This window comes from Thalassophryne amazonica, chromosome 4, assembly GCF_902500255.1.
Source record: "Thalassophryne amazonica chromosome 4, fThaAma1.1, whole genome shotgun sequence".
NCBI classification, from domain to species: Eukaryota; Metazoa; Chordata; class Actinopteri; order Batrachoidiformes; family Batrachoididae; genus Thalassophryne; species Thalassophryne amazonica.
The window spans coordinates 124,725,576-124,749,751 of NC_047106.1; the positions used below are offsets into that span (position 1 = coordinate 124,725,576).

The 24,176-nt window shown below is 44.5% G+C and overlaps 1 long non-coding RNA gene across 1 annotated transcript; it reads left to right on the top strand.

Moving 5' to 3' along the window:
- The first annotated feature begins 5,235 nt into the window (after window positions 1–5,235).
- LOC117509285 lies at window positions 5,236–22,395 on the top strand. The gene is made up of 3 exons (XR_004560360.1): window positions 5,236–5,246; window positions 9,661–9,667; window positions 22,322–22,395. It is a non-coding gene; the product is annotated as an uncharacterized LOC117509285 (long non-coding RNA).
- The last annotated feature ends 1,781 nt before the right edge of the window (window positions 22,396–24,176 follow it).

Genomic DNA, 24,176 nt, shown 5'->3' on the forward strand with positions numbered 1-24,176 from the left:
AATAGTCAGTATGGTTTTCGAACTAGTCACTCTACAGCCATGGCAATTATGGAACTAACTGAAGAACTATGCACTGCAATAGACAATAAGGATTTTTTTTGTGAGCATTTTTGTGGACTTCAAAAAAGCTTTTGATACCGTTGACCATACTATACTTCTTCAAAAATTAAACAAATATGGAATCAGAGGGGTTGCTCACAAATGGGTATCAAGCTATCTAGTCAACAGAAAACAGTTTGTACAGGTAAACGATGTAAGATCTGGATTATAAAGTGTTACCTGTGGGGTACCTCAGGGGTCGGTCCTTGGACCAAAACTTTTTACACTGTATGTCAATGATATTGTTAATGTATCTAAGATGTTACATTGTATTCTGTTTGCTGATGATACCACATTTTTCTATTCTGGTAAAAATTTACAACATGTGTTGAGAGTAGTCAAAAAAGAATTCATGGGAATAAAAACTTGGCTTGACATTAATAAATTATCGCTTAACTTTGACAAAACTAATTTCATGATATTTAGTAATAGAGATAAAAGTATGAATACCCCAATTATTATAGATGGTGTAGAAATTAAAAGAGTGATGGAAACAAAATTTCTGGGTGTCATGATTGATGAGAACCTGAGTTGGAAATCACATATTAACTATACAAAGAATAAATTATTAAAAATGATTGCTATACTACACAAATTAAAGAGATGTTAGATGAGAAAGGACTATATATATTATACTGTTCTATGATTGTTCCACATCTGTCCTACTGTATTGAAATATGGGGAAATACAAATACAAACTCACAGGTACATAGGTCACAAAGCTTAGGCTGGGCTCACGTACATAGGTCACAAAGAGTAGGTCAGGATCATAGTGACCAGTAACAGCAACCATAACTTGTATTCAGCTCCATCCAGTGGCTAAATAAACAGCTCGTAAAAGGATTGAAAGTTTGCAGTCATTGAACCAGCTGTGGAAGAATCATCAGTCTTTGAAACTGACACAAACATCAAGGCAACAATATAGATGCAAGTGCAAGGGCAACAGCAAGTGCATACATGACACTCAAATTGTTTAAATCTGGTGAATTGACAGTAGACTGGCAAATTATAATTGATATTTAATAGATGTTATTGGTTTGATTTCTGCAGAAAAAAAAGCTGTTCACAGAAGTAACATGAAGCTACATCACAAGTTGCTCTCTGCATTCAGCATGCATCACCAAAAATGCATCAAAAGGAAAACCTTGATCTGTGAGACGGTCATGAAGCTACAGTTCTTCCTGACATTGCCAAAGCCAAGGACACTTAATCATAAACCTGTGTTCTATCTTAAAGTACATAGAAACCATAAACTGCACTCATAAGGAGATGGAATACTGAATAAGACTTCCAGCTCGAGAGAAAATAACCGTCAAGTTTTAGGACACCGTAGCATCTTTGGCACAAACATGAGACAAGTATTATGGTAAACTGCGGCTTAAAATTGACATAAAAGCATGAACCTGGAACCTTTTTGGGTAATAAATGAATGTACTTCTTTATTTGTTCAAGAGCAAAACAAAAAAAAACTCCAATAAATTTTACTTTCCAGACCAATGATCTTTATTTGTTTTAAAAAGTTTACATTGGACTGTGCTGTTGGCTAAAGGGTTAAAAACCAAGCATTCTTCTTCTTCTTCAATATTTATTTCATTCATTTAAAAGAAAAACAGAAAAGCAGAAATGAATATATTACAAGACATTGAATGAAAAGGAGCAGAGGGAAGAACAAGTCTTATATTTTCTGCCCCTTTACAATACAATCTTTCAGTTTTAAGCATCATTATTCAACATTATTTAACAGATTACATTTTTTGACTTTGTCACATACCACTGACTTATTTCATAATTTTAGCCATTATTTAAAAGATTACATTTTTAACAGGTTACATTTTAGACTTTGTCACAACCCACTGACTTATTTCATAGTTTCATACTTACTTAATACATCTAGTTTAATACGTTTTTAAAATAATTTAAGCGACCTTGATTCTTTGATTTCTTTGTTGAGGTTGTTCCATAATTTTACACCATTCACTGCAATACTCCGTTCCTTTACTTTGGTTCTGAATCTTGGTTTTTTAAAGACTTCTGCAAACTGCATCTTGTCATTAAAGACATTAATGACAAGATGCAGTTTGCAGCATCCTCAGCTTTGATTCCTGAGCTCGGTGACATTTGCTGAATACCTCGTCCCATCTCTTTATCAGCTCGATGCTTGAAAAGAAAGAAAATAGAGTTAAAACCCTGGAAAAATTTCAGTGCACCTTCAAAACACTACCATTAGGCCTTGGGCCAGACCCTGGAAAGTGGGCGTGTCACTCCCAACTGAGATGGCAAAACTTACCACCCATAATTTACTCAGTATGTCCCTCAGAAATATTTATATATGACTGTTTTCCATCTGACATCTTTGTCTGATTATTTTGATCTTGACAGTGTTTTGTTTTTCACCTTTGTGGTGCACCTACCAACAAATCCACAAAGTAAGTTTATTTTCACAGTGAATATCAGAATACAAAACATAAACAACCTTGACCTTCCCAAATATGTTTACTTCACATACGCGTCAACAAATAGAAGCGCAGGTATTTACCCATACAGCATAAGATCTTTTGAAAATGTTCATTATTTTTAAGATCAGTTCATATAAGACATTTTTTTAATCTGTTGATAAACGGATGTACCACCATAAAATAGAACACGCATCTCTGATGCTGTATATTGCATAAAAATAAAAAAAAAACTAAGAAATCACATGCATAAGTATTCACAGCCTTTCCCATGAAGCTGAAAACTGAGTTCAGGTGTATCACATTTCCACTGATCATTCTTAAGATGTTTCACCAGCTTAATTGGAGTCCACCTGGGGTAAATTCAGTTGATTGGACATGATTTGTGGTGGCCAAGTGGTTAATGCGCTTGGTTTCAGTGCAGAAGGTGGTTCAAATCCCACCCCTGCCACATTTCTCCATGTAAGGTGGAGTTGCGTCAGGAAGGGCATCCGGCGTAAAACCTGTGCCAAATCAACTTGCAGATCCACCTTGGATTTGCTGTGGCGACCCCGAGTGCAAACAAGGGAGCAGCCGAAGGGACTTACTTACACACCTATCTACATATAAGATGTTGATGCCAGATGGCTTTCACCCTACTAGAGAGGGAGCTGCCATCTTGACCGCAAATATAGATGGGGCTCTGCAGGGAGGGTAACACTTGGAGTATACAGCAGGTCGCAGAATATGGGATGAGTGTGGGTGTGGGATCCACTGGTTTAGTGGGGAATTTAGTGCGGACAATCCAAGGTGCTGAAAGTGTTTTTTGGGGGAGGGAGATTTATCAGATTGAGACTGTGGCCTGCTCCTGTAGACGTGTTTGTAGAATTTACAGGAAGATATGTTTTTCAAATTTAGTACCTATTACTACATTGGATGACACTGGAGTCGAGGATGGCCTGCTGGTTGTTCCTGCTGTATTAAATATTTCATGTCTGATGCCTGCAATCCGTGTGGACTGTGTCAGGTCTAAACCTATTTATAGGTATCTTAGAAATGTTATTTTGGAACCACCCATAAACCCAAATAGTCCAATTGTCTGCCGAGGTCCTTAGTTTGGGTCTTATAAATGTTAGATCATTGTCTTCAAAATCTATGTTAATCAATGATTTAATTGTGGATCACCATTTGGATATGATTGGTTTGTGTGAAACCTGGCTTAAACCTACAATTGTTCTTCCCCTGAATGAAGCGTGCCCACCGACATACACATTTAGTTTCCCGTGGTATGAAGCAGGGCGGGGGTATTGCTTTTATTTATAAGTCTAGGTTTACGTTAATAACTGTTGGGGGTTACAGGTATGGATCATTTTAGCATCTGATTCTCCGATCTGCCTATGATGTTACATATTGTTTGGGGCAGAAGCATGGACATCAGTCGTGTTATTTTGTCATTATTTATAGGCCCCCTGACCCATATTCTGAATTCCTGGATGAATTTGGTGAGTTTGTTTCTAACTTGTCAACTAATGCTGATAATATTTTGATTATGGGTGATTTTAACACTCATATGAATCAGCCCACTGATCCCCTCTGTAAATCATTTATGGAGATTGTAGATGCATTGGGATTTCAGCAGTGTATTCAGGGCTCGACACATATTAGTGGTAATACCCTGGATTTGGTTTTGGTACGAGGTATTGCTGTCATGAATATTGGTAATACTGCCCCTTGCATCGGTGGTCTCTGACCATTCACTTATTAAGTTTACATTTACATTACCGCGTTTAGTGGAGCAACAACCTGGCCTATTACTGCGGTGATGCATTAAACCTTCAACTAGGACTGAACTTGAAGCCCGACTGCCTGGTCTTTTAGCTTCAACTTTGCAGAATGCTCAATCAGTGGACAGTCTGGTGGATGGTTTGAATTCGGTACTCAAAACTACACTTGATGAGATTGCACCTCCTTTTTTAAGGCCTTGCCTTCCCAAAGTGCAGTCGCCTTGGTTTAATGGTTACTTGCGGGACCTCAGGCAGAAGGCTAGAGGTCTGGAACGGAAGTGGCGTAGCTCTAAATTAGAGGTGTTCCACTCTGCATGGCATGATGCAGTTGCAGAGTATAAGCATGCACTATGGACTACAAAGCAGGCTTACTATTCGGATTTGATCAATAAAAATAAGCACAACTCAAAATTTTTGTTTGATACTGTAGCATTTCTTATCCATGGTCAGTCACTGTTAGTCCTTCTCCATTTATAGCTCAAGACTTCTTGGTGTACTTTGAGAAGAAAATAGAAGACATTAGATTGATCATGCTAAACATGCTGTTGTGTGGGCCGCTGAAGAGGAGGTACTGCTGGCCCACCACCACCAGAGGGCACCCTGCCTGGAGTGCGGGCTCCAGGCACCAGAGGGCGCTGCCGTCTCACAGGAGCAGCCGGGGTGACAGCTGTCACCTACGACAGCTGTTACCAATCTTCTGATCCGCAGCGGTATATCAGCAGGACGACGTCTCCACCTCTTTGCCGAGATATCGCTCTACCAAGGAGGTAACGTATCCAGCCTAACGGATTATCTCTTGACCATTAAACACTTTTTGCCTTTACACAGAAAGAGAGAAGAACAGCAGGAGACTGTATTTTGGATAAGTACTCACATTCCTGCACTACAGTGTTTTTCCTGACGAGAGGTGGAGGTGGTGTTTCCACCAAACGTGTTGCTGGGTGCAGACGCACCCACATCTGACTGTTTCTGTTCCTCGCCAGCAGTACCGGATCCAACAAGCAGAGGCAGTGGCCACCTGGGAGTTCGGGACTTGGCGGCTCCAGTATTCCCGGGGTTCGGTGGCGGAGGAAATCGTGTGGTTCCGGTTCTGCTTGGACAGACGTCTCCTATCTTCGAGCCTGCCCACATGACACCGTTGTGATTCGGCTTATTGTCTGATATTGTAATTGGTTGTGTTTGTTGTGCGTGTTTCACAACAGTAAAGTGTTGATATTTGACTTCCTCCATTGTCCGTTCATTTGCGCCCCCTGTTGTGGGTCCGTGTTCCTACACTTTCCCAACAGGATATCTCGGCCAACGTCATGGATCCCGAGGGGCGTCAACTGGCTGTTGAACGGCCAATGGAAGAACAGGGCACACAGGCGTCCGCAGGAGGAATGATCGGTGAGTTGCAGAGAATCCTCACCGCTTTCACGGCTCGGTTGGATTTAATGACCGAGCAGAACGTCCTCCTTAACCGCAGGGTGGAGGCTCTCGCCGCGCAGGTGGAAGCACGCCCTCAGGGCGCGGCTGCGGCTCTCCCTCCTGTCGACCCTGTGCGTAACAGTGACGTTCAACAGGTCGTTCAACGACCCCTCCCACCTTCCTCGGAAGCATACATAAGCCCTCCAGAGCCGTACGGAGGTTGTGTGGAGATGTGCGCGGACTTCCTTATGCAGTGTTCGCTCGTCTTCGCACAACGTCCTGTTATGTACGCGACTGATGCCAGCAAGATAGCTTATGTAATAAACCTGCTTCGCGGTGAGGCACGCGCTTGGGCTACAGCGCTCTGGGAGCAAAATTCACGGCTCCTTCAGACATATGATGGGTTTGTGAGGGAGTTCAGAACAGTGTTCGATCACCCAAATAGAGGAGAGACCGCTTCAGCCGTGCTGCTGTCAATGAGACAGGGGCGCCGGAGCGCAGCTGCCTATGCAGTCGACTTCCGCATCGCGGCTGCGAGGTCCGGCTGGAATAGCACTGCCCTCCGCGCCGCCTTCATAAACGGACTGTCGTTGGTCCTAAAGGAGCACCTGGTGGCTAAGGACGAACCGCGGGATTTAGATGGGCTTATCGATCTCGTTATTTGATTAGACAATTGGTTAGAAGAACGCCGTCGGGAACGAGATGAAGGGCGTGGCCAGGCACGCGCCGTCCCTCTCCCTTCCGGTTCCGACCGCGTTCCGCCCTCCCCACGCTCCACGGCCCCTACGCTCCGTGTGGTTACAGCTCCCCCTGCTGACGAAGCTATGGACACGAGCAGGGCCACATTTAGGGCACCAGATAGACAGAGGAGGCTGGCCCGCGGAGCGTGTTTTGTTTGTGGCTTGATAGAGCATCAGGTAAGAGACTGCCCCGAGCGGTTAAACACCAACGCCCGCCCCTAGAGACTGGGCTAGGGGTGGGCCGAGACATTCACGTGGGACACACCCATATTGCCACACGACTCCCAGTTACAATCCTTTATGAGGATTTAACCCTGAAGGCCCCAGCACTGGTGGACACGGGCTCTGAAGGGAATCTGTTAGACAGCAGATGGGCCAGGGAGATAGGGCTCCCTCTGGTGGCGCTTACCTCGCCTGTGCAGGTACGGGCACTAGATGGCTCCCTACTCCCTCCAATCACACATAAGACACCACCAGTAACTCTGGTGGTGTCAGGAAATCACCGGGAGGAGATCGAGTTTTTTGTGACTCCTGCCACCTCCTGTGTGATTCTAGGGTTCCCCTGGATGTTGAAACACAATCCCCGGATCGATTGGCCGTCCGGGGTAGTGGTTCAGTGGAGCGAGACCTGCCATCGGGTATGTTTAGGTTCCTTGGTTCCTCCCGGTTCCCAGGCTAAGGAGGAGGTCAGAGTCCCGCCCAATCTAGGGACAGTGCCGGTGGAGTACCATGACCTTGTGGATGTGTTCAGTAAGGATCTGGTGCTCACCCTTCCCCCCCACCGTCCGTATGATTGTGCCATTGATTTGGTTCCAGGCGTTGAGTTCCCGTCCAGCAGGCTGTACAACCTCTCACGACCTGAGCGCGAATCAATGGAGACCTACATCCGGGACTCTTTGGCTGCCGGGTTGATCCGGAATTCCACCTCCCCGATGGGTGCAGGTTTCTTTTTTGTGGGAAAAAAGGATGGCGGACTACGTCCATGCATTGATTACAGTGGGCTGAACGAGATCACAGTTCGTAACCGATACCCCTTGCCCTTGTTGGATTCAGTGTTCACGCCCCTGCATGGAGCCCAAATGTTCACCAAGCTCGATCTTAGGAATGCGTATCACCTGGTTCGGATCCGGAAGGGAGACGAGTGGAAGACGGCATTTAACACCCCGTTAGGTCACTTTGAGTACCTGGTCATGCCGTTCGGTCTTACAAACGCCCCCGCGACGTTCCAAGCATTGGTTAATGATGTCTTGCAGGATTTCCTGCACCGATTCATCTTCGTGTATCTGGATGACATACTCATCTTTTCTCCGGATCCTGAGACCCATGTCCGGCATGTACGTCAGGTCCTGCAGCGGTTGTTGGATAACCGGCTGTTTGTGAAGGGCGAGAAGTGCGAGTTACACCGCACTTCTTTGTCCTTCCTGGGGTTTATCATCTCCCCTAACTCCGTCGCTCCTGATCCGGCCAAGGTTGCGGCGGTGAGAGACTGGCCCCAACCCACCAGCCGAAGGAAACTGCAACAGTTCCTCGGCTTTGCTAATTTCTACAGGAGGTTCATTAAGGGCTACAGTCAGGTAGTTAGCCCCCTGACAGCCCTGACCTCCCCAAAAGTCCCCTTCACCTGGTCGGATCGTTGCGATGCCGCGTTCAAGGAGTTGAAACGGCGCTTCTCGTCTGCACCCGTTCTGGTGCAGCCCGATCCTAGTCGCCAGTTAGTGGTTGAAGTGGATGCCTCGGACTCAGGGATAGGAGCTGTGCTTTCCCAGAGCGGGAAGACCGATAAGGTCCTTCACCCGTGTGCCTACTTTTCCCGCAGGTTGACCCCGGCCGAACGGAACTATGACGTCGGCAATCGAGAACTCCTTGCGGTGAAAGAGGCTTTTGAAGAGTGGAGACATCTGTTGGAGGGAACGTCCGTGCCATTCACGGTTTTCACTGACCACCGGAACCTGGAGTATATCAGGACCGCCAAGCGGCTGAACCCCAGGCAAGCCCGCTGGTCACTGTTCTGTTTTGACTTCCGGATTACCTACCGTCCCGGGACCAAAAACCAGAGATCGGATGCCTTGTCCCGGGTACATGAAGAAGAAGTCAAGGCGGAGTTGTCGGATCCACCGGAACCCATCATCCCGGAGTCCACTATCGTGGCCACCCTCACCTGGGACGTAGAGAGAACCGTCCGGGAGGGCCTGGCACGAAGCCCGGACCCCGGAACTGGGCCGAAGAACCGACTCTACGTCCCACCAGAAGCTAGGGCTGCAGTCCTGGACTTCTGTCACGGCTCTAAGCTCTCCTGTCATCCAGGGGTGCAAAGAACCGTGGCAGTTGTCCGGCAGCACTTCTGGTGGGCGTCCCTAGAGGCCGACATCCGGGATTATATCCAGGCCTGCACCACCTGCGCCAGGGGCAAGGCTGATCATCGCAGGGCTTCGGGACTGCTCCAGCCGCTGCCCGTGCCCCATCGCCCCTGGTCCCACATCGGCCTGGATTTTGTCACGGGCCTCCCGCCGTCCCAGGGCAACACCACCATCCTCACGATAGTGGACCGATTCTCCAAGGCGCCCCACTTCGTGGCCCTCCCGAAGCTCCCGACGGCCCAGGAGACAGCGGACCTCCTGGTCCACCACATCGTCCGGCTGCATGGGATTCCCACAGATATCGTCGCCGATCGCGGTCCCCAGTTCTCCTCGCAAGTCTGGAGGAGCTTCTGCCGGGAACTGGGGGCCACGGTGAGTCTCTCATCCGAGTATCATCCCCAGACCAACGGGCAAGCAGAACGGGCCAATCACGAGGTGGAGCAGGCCCTGCGTTGCATGACAGCCGCGCACCCGGTGGCCTGGAGTACCCATCTGGACTGGATCGAGTATGCCCATAACAGCCAGGTGTCGTCAGCCACCGGCCTCTCCCCTTTCGAGGTGTGTCTGGGGTACCAACCTCCTCTGTTTCCGGCGGTTGAGGGAGAGGTCGGTGTGCCCTCGGTCCAGGTCCACCTACGGAAGTGCCGTCGGGTGTGGCGTGCCGCCCGTTCTGCCTTGCTGAGGGCGGATGAGGACGAAGGCCCATGCAGACCGTCGACGGACCCCGGCCCCTACGTATCGGCCAGGGCAGGAAGTGTGGTTGTCTACTAAGGACATTCCCCTCCAAGTGGACTCCCCTAAATTGCAGGACTGGTATATCGGTCCGTTTAAAATCCTCAAGGTCATCAGTCCAGCCGCAGTGAGGCTTCAGCTTCCGGCCTCACTGCGGATCCATCCCGTTTTCCACGTGTCCCGGATCAAGCCACATCACACCTCACCCCTCTGTACTCCGGGTCCGGCACCACCTCCTGCCCGGATCATCGATGGCGAGCCGGCTTGGACTGTGCGCCGGCTTTTGGATGTTCGAAGGATGGGCCGGGGCTTCCAGTATTTGGTGGACTGGGAGGGGTACGGCCCCGAAGAACGCTCCTGGGTGAAGAGGAGCTTCATCCTGGACCCGGCCCTCCTGGCCGATTTCTACCGCCGCCACCCGGACAAGCCTGGTCGGGCGCCAGGAGGCGCCCGTTGAGGGGGGGTCCTGTTGTGTGGGCCGCTGAAGAGGAGGTACTGCTGGCCCACCACCACCAGAGGGCACCCTGCCTGGAGTGCGGGCTCCAGGCACCAGAGGGCGCTGCCGTCTCACAGGAGCAGCCGGGGTGACAGCTGTCACCTACGACAGCTGTTATCAATCTTCTGATCCGCAGCGGTATATCAGCAGGACGACGTCTCCACCTCTTTGCCGAGATATCGCTCTACCAAGGAGGTAACGTATCCAGCCTAACGGATTATCTTTTGACCATTAAATACTTTTTGCCTTTACACAGAAAGAGAGAAGAACAGCAGGAGACCGTATTTTGGATAAGTACTCACATTCCTGCACTACAGTGTTTTTCCTGACGAGAGGTGGAGGTGGTGTTTCCACCATACGTGTTGCTGGGTGCAGACGCACCCACATCTGACTGTTTCTGTTCCTCGCCAGCAGTACCGGATCCGACAAGCGGAGGCAGTGGCCACCTGGGAGTTCGGGACTTGGCGGCTCCAGTATTCCCGGGGTTCGGTGGTGGAGGAAATCGTGTGGTTCCGGTTCTGCTTGGACAGACGTCTCCTATCTTCGAGCCTGCCCACAAGACACCGTTGTGATTCGGCTTATTGTCTGATATTGTAATTGGTTGTGTTTGTTGTGCGTGTTTCACAACAGTAAAGTGTTGATATTTGACTTCCTCCATTGTCCGTTCATTTGCGCCCCCTGTTGTGGGTCCGTGTTCCTACACTTTCCCAACACATGCTTTGGCTCAATCTCTGCTCCCTGGTGTGGAGGTGGGTGTTAATAATGAAGTGACACCTAGATTTACAGAATTTGATAATATTTCATTTGATGTGCTAGCAAAGCTCATGACGTCTACAAAAAGCACAACCTGCCTATTTGATCCTATACCAACAAAATTGTTTAAGGACCCGTGGCCCGTTCTTGAGCCGACTGTGCTCTGGTTCTGTTCCTGGGTGTTTTAAATCTAAATACCATTGCTTAAGATCTAAATACCATTGCTTAAGAAATCTGGTCTTGACCCTGGTGTATTGAGTAAATTACAGGCCAATATCAAATCTGTCATTCTGTTCTAAAATTCTGGAAAAAGTGGTCTCACGGCACCTTGTAGACCATCTTACTGAGAATGATCTTTTTGAGCCACTTCAGTCTGCTTTCAGAAAACATCACTCCACAGAGACATCACTTACCAGAGTGGTGAATGATTTTCTGTGTGCAATGGATTCAGACACCACAATGGTTTTAGTGCTGCATTTGATACTGTGGATCATCGTGTTTTACTTGATAGGCTGGAAAATTACTTTGGGATTACTGGAAGTGTTCTTGCTTGGCTGACGTCATACTTGTCCAGTCGTTCTTATTGTTGCTGGTAATCTTGCCCATATAAAAGCCTTGGAAGATTGCCTTATATCTGTGAGAAGTTGGTTGTCTAGTAATTTCCTACTGTTGAATTCTGATAAGACTGAAATGATGGTTCTTGGTCCAGCCAGACATCGGCATCATTTTGACCAGTTGGCGCTTAATTTTGGTTCGTGTGTTGTGCATCATACGGAAAAAGTGAGGAATCTTGGAGTACTTTTCGATCCTACATTGTCTTTTGGCCCCCACATTAGAGACATTATGAGGACTGCCTTCTTTCATCTGCGAAATGTGGCGAGGATTCATCCCATCCTGTCTATGGCTGATGCTGAGACTTTGATACATGCATTTATTTCTTTCAGATTGGATTATTGTAATGTTTTATTTTCTGGACTGCCGCAGTCTAGCATTCGAGGACTTCAGTTGGTACAGAATGCTGCTGCCAGACTTTTGACACAAAGTAGAAGGTTTGACCACATTACTCCCATTCTGGCATCCCTTCATTGGCTACTGATTTCTGCCAGATCGGATTTTAAAGTTTTATTGTTGGTTTATAAAATTGTTCATGGACTGGCACCTTCCTACCTGGGGGACTTGGTTAAGCCCTATGTACCTGCGAGGCCCTTGCATTCGCAGGGCGCAGGGCTTCTGTGTGTTCCGAGGATGAACAAGAAGTCTGTGGGGTATAGAGCCTTCTCCTACCGTGGTCCGACTCTTTGGAACGATCTACCTGCTGTTATTCGCAGTCTGACACGGTGGAGACTTTTAAATCAAGACTGAAGACCCACTTTTTTAGACTGTCTTATCATTAATTTAATTTGTTTGTGTTTGCTTTGTAATTTCCTTTTATTCTTCTGTGTTTTATCTTTTTATTGTGCTTTTCTTGCTTTTAATTTTGATTTTAAATTGTGTTGTGAATTGTGTGAAGTGCCGTGGGGCGACTTTGTCGTGAGTTGGCACTATATAAATTAATAAATTGAAATTGAAATTGAAGATCCCACAGTTGACAGTGCATGTCAACAAATCTTGGCTTTTCTATTTTTAATAATATTATATCATGTTGCAGAGATTTGCTTTGAGTTTAAGTTTAGGGACAATTTTAGAAATTTAAATTGTAGTTTTTGTTTTTGTTTTTTTTTTTTTTGTATTTGAAATGATGAAATATATCAAGGACTGAACTGTAGTTCACGAGATGAATGTGTGCCACAGACACTGCATATGAAGATATCCCCTTTGCAAACCCCAAATGGGATCTAATGGAGGTACAGCTCATCTGTGCCAAATTCTGGACATGCGGCTGGAGTTGAAGTGCCTGAGAGTGGCGAATTTCATTGCAGTTAGTCTGCTGTACGATATTTTTTTACTTCGACTGCACCTTAACTGTTTGGAACATGAGCAAAACATTTGGTCTGGCCGCAGGAATGTGCCAACTGTTTGGAGTGCATGCAGATTGCTGTTGGAGGTTTTTGATCACACCTCGACTTTGCCCGAATGGTGGCCAAATATTCATTCAGATGGCATTCGGGCTCATTCAGCCTCTAGTGTGAAAGAGGTATAAACAAAATTAGGACAAATAGGCTTTTCATCTGCTGGAATACACTTTCATTTTCATTCAGTCATTCACAAGAGGAATTAGACTTAGAAAAGCATGCAGTGGAATACTCACACACCACCACCCCCACCACCCCCGGCCACCAAAAAAAATGGGTGTACAGTACAGCCGAGGACTTGCATTGAAACATCTGGGCCCATATCCATGAGGCATGTCAAAGCCCTTTCGAAGAACTCCTAACTTAGCCGAAAAATTCCTGGCAAGGAATCTTAGCCTAAAGGTGCAGTGACATGAGCATGTCTTTGATTCACGCAGTAGCACGCCCGTCATTGTGACGATCCCACCCGCTGTGATCCAAGCTGGACGCCGTTCTTTGTTCTATCGGCTGCCACGTGCTCTGCGCTGGATGCTGTGTATATAAAATTATTATTTTGTGGCGGATTACTCATTTTCTCTGCAAATTGGCCAGTGAAAACAGCTGTAATCACTTCCTGAATCACATAGGCGGCTTCAGCTGGTGCCATTCGCGCACGGCTAACGAGCTGGATAAAGTATTTAAACCCGGCCAAAAAAGTATTTGTCATGTTTACATTGTTATGGCTTGCTAAAAGAGTTGCATGTTCTTTCCTTCTTGTGTGCAGCTGTTAAAGTATGTTTATAACAGATTTAACTTCTTGTTATAATCCTTCAGATGAACTGCGCTTTGATGCGATCCGCTGACGTCACCTCTCGCTCTGTTCACTTCTTGTTTACTCCACTTGACGAGCTGCACATTGTGTTGACAATTAGATCGCGCCACATAGCACAACATTTGTGCGTGAAAGATTTTTTGAACATTTCAAAATTCTCTGTGCACAATAGCATGCCCAGCACCCCTCTGGCATCCTGTCTGCACCAGTTAAAGACGAGTTTACTCTCCAGCACGACACAGGTCATGCTAGTGTGTGAATCAAAGTCATGCTCATGTCACTGCACCTTAAGAGTCATCCAGGAGGCATCTGAGAGCAACTCTGAGCAAGGAGGGGACAGAAACTTTTTATTGTGAGGAGGCAGGGTTGACCCCGTTGCTAGGTATGATGCAGTCCTCTAAGCACTGTGATTGGTTGTCACAAAAAGGGAAGGAGAAATAAATAAACAAATGTGCTCTGCACTCCTAGTTATGAATGGACAGTGAAATCAAAACACCATATAAGCTGAACTGCATTAAAGAAATGTGTAATCAAGAAAATAATTTAATATCATGATGATGAAACTCAGCAAAATTAAATTCATTGTTATACAACTTGAATATGTTTGAACGTACCTCATTCACATGCCAATTATCCATATATTAAAAGCGTGCGTACTTAAGTTTATTTAGTAAGTTCAGTGTTAGTGTATAGTATAATTGTAAATACATTAAAAAATACATGCATGATACAAGAAAGTGAACACATTTATTTCCATTTTGGTCCAATTAAAAATAAAATGACAAAATAGAAGTAATAATAAAATAACATTAATAATAATACTTGCAGTGCCATGACCTCGATTTGCCCTAATTAAATAAAGTACATTAAGGCTGTCTCAACAACAACATGAGTTTTCAACTGGAGACAGACTGTGCTTTCCACTCTCAGTTGAGAAATTCCTAAGTCATCTGGAGATCTTCAGATAAGTTTTGGAGACATCCCCCGATGGTCCAACACTGCTTCACAGAGGAAAAACAAAGCTGTAATTCAAAGTTCTTCAAAGGGAAGCCCTTGCCTCTTCTCGGTTAAACTCCGGTCATTATGAATTACATGACATAATTGCTTCACGTCAGAATCTGAGCTTCTCCAGGCCAGGAGAACCCAAACTTTATGATCAAACTAAGGCAGGAACCTCTCAAGACTGCAAAATTTCCCCCACGACAACATGCGGCCATAAATCTTTGAGTCTCCACGACCAGCTTCTTTCTTTGTTTAAAGCAAAGGAAAAGACCTTTGGTTTGAAATAAAAAAAATTTTTAGATCAGTATTTCTTTCATTTATATCTAAAGACTTATAATGTTTGTTTGCATTGATTATTCAAACAAAATGCTTTGCATGTAGTCATTCCATTTATTGATATGTGTTCTTGCCACTGATATGTGTGTAAGTGTGACCTTTCCACATTATCTAAAATGTTGATGTTGAAGTATTCTGTTTATTCAAAGGAGTTTTTAAGTGACGATGAATAATGTGTCCATTTGAGTGTCTTAGAATAATAGTATATCGCAAATTAATTAAAGTGTCCCTGCCACGCCATGACGTTTTTACATATTCTTGAAGAATAAAATAAGTTTTTTCCACATGTTGTCTTTGTTTTTTTTTTAACCATAAAATTACACTGAACAAGGATTGAGACGTTTCGATACCTATCTGAGAATTTGAATTTACCACCTCCGAGTTGACCTACTTTTTCGCTGCGACGGATGTGACGTCATTCGAGTAAATGTGTCGCAGCGCGGCTCTGTTTACCAACACGGCAGACATGGACAGCGAAGGCATAGTGCGCGATTATAGCGAAGTGACATATCGATTGTTTTTGAAGAAGATGAGGCTGACTGTGTTCAGATGAGCACCTGAAAAAAACTGTTTTTTGTTCAGAATTCTGTTCATTCAAAGTAGATCAGATGTGATACAATTTGATTACAGATGTTCTGTCCTGGGTGTACCCCGCCTCACGCCCTATGACTGCTGGGATAGGCTCCAGCCCCCCGCGACCCTTAACTGGACTAAGCGGTAGAAGATGGATGGATGGATGGATGTTCTGTATGTGTATTTTAGCATAAACATTTTTCTACAATATTATGCCTGATAAAATTTGACAACAGATATAGAAGTAAAATTTTCTTTTATTTAGAAATGTTTTCCCCCCATCACATGTGGGTCTACAGCTTTTCAGATAAAGATTTGCAATCATTTGCTTTGAATAAAAAGTGAAGAATTAGCAATCACAAGAAACTGACTTATAAATGATTAAATATATACAGAATGTACAGAAACTTTATTTTCAATCAATCAATCAATTTTATTTATATAGCGCCAAATCACAACAAACAGTTGCCCCAAGGTGCTTTATATTGTAAGGCAAGGCCATACAATAATTACGTAAAAACACCAATGGTCAAAACGACCCCCTGTGAGCAAGCACTTGGCGACAGTGGGAAGGAAAAACTCCCTTTTAACAGGAAGAAACCTCCAGCAGAACCAGGCTCAGGGAGGGGCAGTCTTCTGCTGGGACTGGTTGGGGCTGAGGGAGAGAACCAGGAAAAAGACATGCTGTGGAAGAGAGCAGAGATCAATCACTAATGATTAAATGCAGAGTGGTGCATACAGAGCAAAAAGAGAAAGAAACACTCAGTGCAATATGGGAACCCCCCAGCAGTCTAAGTCTATAGCAGCATAACTAAGGGATGGTTCAGGGTCACCTGATCCAGCCCTAACTATAAGCTTTAGCAAAAAGGAAAGTTTTAAGCCTAATCTTAAAAGTAGAGAGGGTGTCTGTCTCCCTGATCCGAATTGGGAGTTGGTTCCACAGGAGAGGAGCCTGAAAGCTGAAGGCTCTGCCTCCCATTCTACTCTTACAAACCCTAGGAACTACAAGTAAGCCTGCAGTCTGAGAGCGAAGCGCTCTATTGGGGTTATATGGTACTATGAGGTCCCTAAGATAAGAAGGGACCTGATTATTCAAAACCTTATAAGTAAGAAGAAGAATTTTAAATTCTGTTCTAGAATTAACAGGAAGCCAATGAAGAGAGGCCAATATGGGTGAGATATGCTCTCTCCTTCTAGTCCCCGTCAGTACTCTAGCTGCAGCATTTTGAATTAACTGAAGGCTTTTCAGGGAACTTTTAGGACAACCTGATAATAATGAATTACAATAGTCCAGCCTAGAGAAAATAAATGCATGAATTAGTTTTTCAGCATCACTCTGAGACAAGACCTTTCTAATTTTAGAGATATTGCGTAAATGCAAAAAAGCAGTCTTACATATTTGTTTAATATGCGCTTTGAATGACATATCCTGATCAAAAATGACTCCAAGATTTCTCACAGTATTACTAGAGGTCAGGGTAATGCCATCCAGAGTAAGGATCTGGTTAGACACCATGTTTCTAAGATTTCTGGGGCCAAGTACAATAACTTCAGTTTTATCTGAGTTTAAAAGCAGGAAATTAGAGGTCATCCATGTCCTTATGTCTGTAAGACAATCCTGCAGTTTAGCTAATTGGTGTGTGTCCTCTGGCTTCATGGATAGATAAAGCTGGGTATCATCTGCGTAACAATGAAAATTTAAGCAATGCCGTCTAATAATACTGCCTAAGGGAAGCATGTATAAAGTGAATAAAATTGGTCCTAGCACAGAACCTTGTGGAACTCCATAATTAACCTTAGTCTGTGAAGAAGATTCCCCATTTACATGAACAAATTGTAATCTATTAGATAAATATGATTCAAACCACCGCAGCGCAGTGCCTTTAATACCTATGGCATGCTCTAATCTCTGTAATAAAATTTTATGGTCAACAGTATCAAAAGCAGCACTGAGGTCTAACAGAACAAGCACAGAGATGAGTCCACTGTCTGAGGCCATAAGAAGATCATTTGTAACCTTCACTAATGCTGTTTCTGTACTATGATGAATTCTAAAACCTGACAGAAACTCTTCAAATAGACCATTCCTCTGCAGATGATCAGTTAGCTGTTTTACAACTACCCTTTCAAGAATTTTTGAGAGAAAAGGAAGGTTGGAGATTGGCCTATAATTAGCTAAGATAGCTGGGTCAAGTGATGGCTTTTTAAGTAATGGTTTAATTACTGCCACCTTAAAAGCCTGTGGTACATAGCCAACTAATAAATCAATCAATCAATCAATCAATTTTTTTATATAGCGCCAAATCACAACAAACAGTTCCCCCAAGGCGCTTTATATTGTAAGGCAAGGCCATACAATAATTATGTAAAACCCCAACGGTCAAAACGACCCCCTGTGAGCAAGCACTTGGCTACAGTGGGAAGGAAAAACTCCCTTTTAACAGGAAGAAACCTCCAGCAGAACCAGGCTCAGGGAGGGGCAGTCTTCTGCTGGGACTGGTTGGGGCTGAGGGAGAGAACCAGGAAAAAGACATGCTGTGGAGGGGAGCAGAGATCGATCACTAATGATTAAATGCAGAGTGGTGCATACAGAGCAAAAAGAGAAAGAAACAGTGCATCATGGGAACCCCCCAGCAGTCTACGTCTATAGCAGCATAACTAAGGGATGGTTCAGGGTCACCTGATCCAGCCCTAACTATAAGCTTTGATCATATTTAAGATCGAAGCATTAAATAATGGTAGGGCTTCCTTGAGCAGCCTGGTAGGAATGGGGTCTAACAGACATGTTGATGGTTTGGATGAAGTAACTAATGAAAATAACTCAGACAGAACAATCTGAGAGAAAGAGTCTAACCAAATACCGGCATCACTGAAAGCAGCCAAAGATAACGATATGTCTTTGGGATGCTTATGAGTAATTTTTTCTCTAATAGTTAAAATTTTATTAGCAAAGAAAGTCATGAAGTCATTACTAGTTAAAGTTAAAGGAATACTTGGCTCAATACAGCTCTGACTCTTTGTCAGCCTGGCTACAGTGCTGAAAAGAAACCTGGGGTTGTTCTTATTTTCTTCAATTAGTGATGAGTAGTAAGATGTCCTAGCTTTACGGAGGGCTTTTTTATAGAGCAAGAGACTCATTTTCCAGGCTAAGTGAAGATCTTCTAAATTAGTGAGACGCCATTTCCTCTCCAACTTACGGGTTATCTGCTTTAAGCTGCGAGTTTGTGAGTTATACCACGGAGTCAGGCACTTCTGATTTAAGGCTCTCTTTTTCAGAGGAGCTACAGCATCCAAAGTTGTCTTCAATGAGGATGTAAAACTATTGATGAGATACTCTATCTCACTTACAGAGTTTAGGTAGCTACTCTGCACTGTGTTGGTATATGGCATTAGGGAACATAAAGAAGGAAACATATCCTTAAACCTAGTTACAGCGCTTTCTGAAAGACTTCTAGTCTAATGAAACTTATTCCCCACTGCTGGGTAGTCCATCAGAGTAAATGTAATTGTTATTAAGAAATGATCAGACAGAAGGGAGTTTTCAGGGAATACTGTTAAGTCTTCAATTTCCATACCATAAGTCAGAACAAGATCTAAGATATGATTAAAGTGGTGGGTGGACTCATTTACATTTTGAGCAAAGCCAATTGAGTCTAATAATAGATTAAATGCAGTGTTGAGGCTGTCATTCTCAGCATCTGTGTGGATGTTAAAATCGCCCACTATAATTATCTTATCTGAGCTAAGCACTAAGTCAGACAAAAGTTCTGAAAATTCACAGAGAAACTCACAGTAACGACCAGGAGGACGATAGATAACAACAAATAAAACTGTTTTTTGGGACTTCCAATTTGGATGGACAAGACTAAGAGTCAAGCTTTCAAATGAATTAAAGCTCTGTCTGGGTTTTTGATTAATTAATAAGCTGGAATGGAAGATTGCTGCTAATCCTCCGCCTCGGCCCGTGCTACAAGCGTTCTGGCAGTTAGTGTGACTCGGGGGTGTTGACTCATTTAAACTAACATATTCATCCTGCTGTAACCAGGTTTCTGTAAGGCAGAATAAATCAATATGTTGACCAATTATTATATCATTTACTAACAGGGACTTAGAAGAGAGAGACCTAATGTTTAATAGACCACATTTAACTGTTTTAGTCTGTGGTGCAGTTGAAGGTGCTATATTATTTTTTCTTTTTGAATTTTTATGCTTAAATAGATTTTTGCTGGTTATTGGTGGTCTGGGAGCAGGCACCGTCTCTACGGGGATGGGGTAATGAGGGGATGGCAGGGGGAGAGAAGCTGCAGAGAGGTGTGTAAGACTACAACTCTGCTTCCTGGTCCCAACCCTGGATAGTCACGGTTTGGAGGATTTAAGAAAATTGGCCAGATTTCTAGAAATGAGAGCTGCTCCATCCAAAGTGGGATGGATGCCGTCTCTCCTAACAAGACCAGGTTTTCCCCAGAAGCTTTGCCAATTATCTAATTAGATAAGATAATCTATCTTATTTATTTCAGTGATTTTAGAACAAACTCCTGAATTTAAACACGCTGTGTTGCTCAAATAATGTTTTCATACACAAACACACCGTGCCAGGAATAAATGATCCTTTATAAGAAAAGGTGGTGAGTGAACAAACCATTCAGCAGCTTATATCGTCCTCCTCAGTGCTGCTGCTGTCAGCTGACAGCTGCGCTTCATCCTCTTTCTGTTGCGTTTGGCTGGAACATACACGGTTTGGAGCTGCTCATTATTTACACCGTTAATATCTTCATCAGAAACTTCCTCATCTTCTTCAAAAACAATCGATATGTCACTTAAATCTTCACTATAATCGCACACTATGCCTTCGCTGTCCGTGTCTACCGTGTTGGTAAACAGAGCGACGCTGCGACATATTTACTCGAATGACGTCACATCCGTCGCAGCGAAAAAGTAGGTCAACTCGGAGGTGGTAAATTCAAATTCTCAGATGGGTAATGAAATGTCTAAATCCTTGTTCAGTGTCATTTTATGGTAAAAAAAAAAACAAAAAAACAAAGACAACATGTGGAAAAAGCTTTTTTTTGTTATGTGCTGACGCGGGTCAGAGAACCGAACCAGCATCTGACAATGGCCCAGTGCTAAATAACCTGAAAGCGGTTCCAAGAAACAAATTTATTCCCCCCTCATGTGCAATAATTCGTGTATAACATAAATATTCAGCTGTCTTGGCAAGGTGAACGATGGCGCGCTCTCCAGCGCCCAAATGGATCAAAGCTCGGCACTTCTGGACTCAGATTCACCGCCGAACACCCCCCAGGTGGATACGACAAACTGACTCTGTGAAGGACGGAAAAGGTGAGGTAAGTCAACAGAGCTACAACAAATATCCTTCAGAGGCACACACTATCAGCAACACATTCAGGTCTGAATTTAAGCTTTATGTAAATGAGCAGCTTCTCACAACAGGTGGAGGATCATCAATCCGTACGCCATGGCAGTGAGAAGCAAACTGCACAATTCTCATCAATGTTCAAATATACTGCGTAACAAAACGCCAAATTACTATTAACGATTATTCAGACGATAATCACCTCCGATGTGTGCTGACAGCATGTGTCCCTCACCCGTCCTCCTTCACAGGCACGATGTGTCAAACCCTGGCGCGGTCCTCAGCGTCTCACAACCGAACATCACAAGGTCGAGTTCCCGGCAATTCTGCTCAAATCACTCATGGCTTAAATGCAGAACGCCATCTCATTATCTGCTTCAGCTGAAAGTCTTTAAGTCTGCACGTGAACATCCTCTACAGGTGCAGCCAATAGTTCTGATGAGGGTGAAGGACTCTTCCGCCAGCACCTTCTCCACAGAAAAAAACAGTTTGCATATCACCTGGAGAGCAAAGAAAAGAAAACAGCACCCAAATGTCCAGCCAAACCCCCCAACACACAACATTTTTATTCTTCAAGAATATGTAAATACGTCATGGCATAGCAGGGACGCTTTAATGTGTTTAAATAGTTGAATCATTTCTGTCTGCCCTCTTTTGAAGACATGAAGCTTTCCGTAAAGTTACACACCCTAAATGGGCGGAGTTTTATTTTCAACGCTCTTAAAGTTTTACTTTTTCTAAATTCACAAAGGCTTTAATTTGGCTCGTCAATTGGATTATCATGATGATCCAATTGATGATGATGAGCAATCTATTTATTAGATAGTGAACATAATTTTGCCCATCTGTTTGACTCCTTCACTTCTTACAAAAGCATTTTTGCTTTTATTTTTTATTGTTGTTTATGCACCAATTACTTCTTACAGAAGTATTTTTTTCCTTTTCTTTTAATTATTGTTTATGCACCAATGACACCAGATCAAATTTCTTGTATGTTAGAACTTACTTGGCAATAAATTCAGTTCTGATTCTGATCCAGCTGTGTGCGCTGCTCCACCACTAAGCGAAGCACTGACCCACAGTGACACACAATGTTTTCAGTTTGATTGTGCAATGTTCACGTCGAGGTCACAAAATGAATGCATGCCACAAACACTGCACATTACAATATTTCCTTTGCGCACTTTGAACGGGATGCAGAGGGTTGTAGTGCAGGACATGCCGGCAGGATTACACATGCCTGCCCATGGCGGATTTACCTCTGATGCAACCAGACTGTTTCGAATGCTGTTTTGGAGCCGTGCATATATTTAGTATGCAGTCAGATTGCAGTTGGAGTCAACCTCAACTACCGTACAATATTTTTCGATCTCTACTGCCTGCCCATTGCAAATTCCCCTTGAACACAATCAGGCTGTTTTGAATGCTGTTTTGATGCCATGAAAATATTTAGAACACAGTCAGATTGCAGTTAGAGTCCATCTTGATCGCCATACAATAATTTTCCACCTTGACTGCACCTCGATTGTTTTGGACATGAGCTACGAATTTCCCCGACTGTTTGAAATGCAGCTTGAATTTGCCCGACTGTGGCTCGAGTCCTCATTCTTACAGCATTTGGGCTCATTTGTGCTCCAGTGTGAAGACCCCTTAGACTCCTGTCACACATAGTATGAATGTGCACAAACCAGGCTGACTGAGGCTGAAACAAAAATGGCCATAATCGAGGTGCAGTTGGGACAGACAGACAGTCAGACAGCTGTGTACACCAGATGACACCCTAGAATGTGGGCGGATACAGTCCGGACTGAGTTGTGCACACCTGCACGATTGCAGCCCAAACATTGTTGGACGACAGTATGAAGACACAGACTGCTGTCAAACTGCACCAAGATCATAAATAAAGCGGGTGGATGCGCTCGAGTGCTGTCACTCACTCACTTTTTTTGTGAGTGAGTGACATTTCTGATTTGCTCGTCCATTCTCTCCCTAATGCGCACTGACCTCTGAGCAGGACATTGAGCTGGCAGAATGGACGTGTGTCCCACACATGACGGACTCTTAGCACTGTGCTCACAGTGCAGTGACGGCAATGTGATGAGCACACGGAGAGGCTGTGAGGCACCTGACATGGGATATATTTCTACTGTGGTGCACGAGGCATTTGTGAGCCGATGTTGTCAGCACACGGTGCAGCCAGGATGAGAGGGACTTCACCACAGGCTTCAGCCCCTGGCTGTTGTCTGCCCTGCACTGTGACATGTACCAGGGGCCGTATCAGAGGTGAGTTTATTTATGGTGTCATGGCCTGGCTAAGCAGTTCCACTGTCATTCCTCTGACAGAGTTCAATGGTAAACGTCATAATATATGTATGATAGGGTGACATCCTGTTCAGCTGCATTGTGGGCACTGTGCTGAGCCCTGATGCGCACCATGACACACTGGCTCGCAGTGACACATGGTGCATTCAGTTTGATTGCGCAATGTTTACAGCCACTACACATGATGGATGCGTCCCACATACATATTGCATATTGACATTTCCTTTGCACTCCCTGAATGGGATCAAGTGGAGGTGCATGTACGTAGCACAAGCGGATCATGCTGGCAGGATCTGACGTGCCCAATCCATATTGGGGTTCCCCGACCACGATCAGATTGTTCCGAGTGCTGTCATGAAAGCATACAAATATCTATATTGCGGTCAGGCTGCACATTCAAAGGGTGTCCCAACTTGACTGTGCCATGAGTATTTTGGACATGTGCAAAAGATTTGAGGCAGCCGCGCAAATGGGCTTGGCCATGTCAACTGCTCTGAGACAGATGTCAGATGTTTTCAGACTGCACCTCAACACTTTTCGAATGTGGATAGATTGTTGTCCTTTATTCTTGTTCATGATGGACATCATTTACCACATACATTGTCATTCCCTCCCATGGGTTACACAAATATGAGGCATTATGATCATCACAACTGTAATACGAGATGTGCAGGTGTGCACAGAGTGCTGCTTGCCCACGGACAGTCAGTGCATGTGAGAGCCTTGGTGTGCTTCCACCAAACACAGCTGAGCAGGATATGACAGCTGTGTAACACCCATCATGACATATACAGCATGTCCCTCTGGAGGTGGAATTACCAGGCAGCAGTGTGCTCATACCACCACAACAGAGATAAAAATAAAAACTCAGCTGTGGAACAGCTCCAGCTGTGTGTCACAGCACTGGGCAGGCACCAACCATGTAGCAGCCTGTGCTGTACATCCC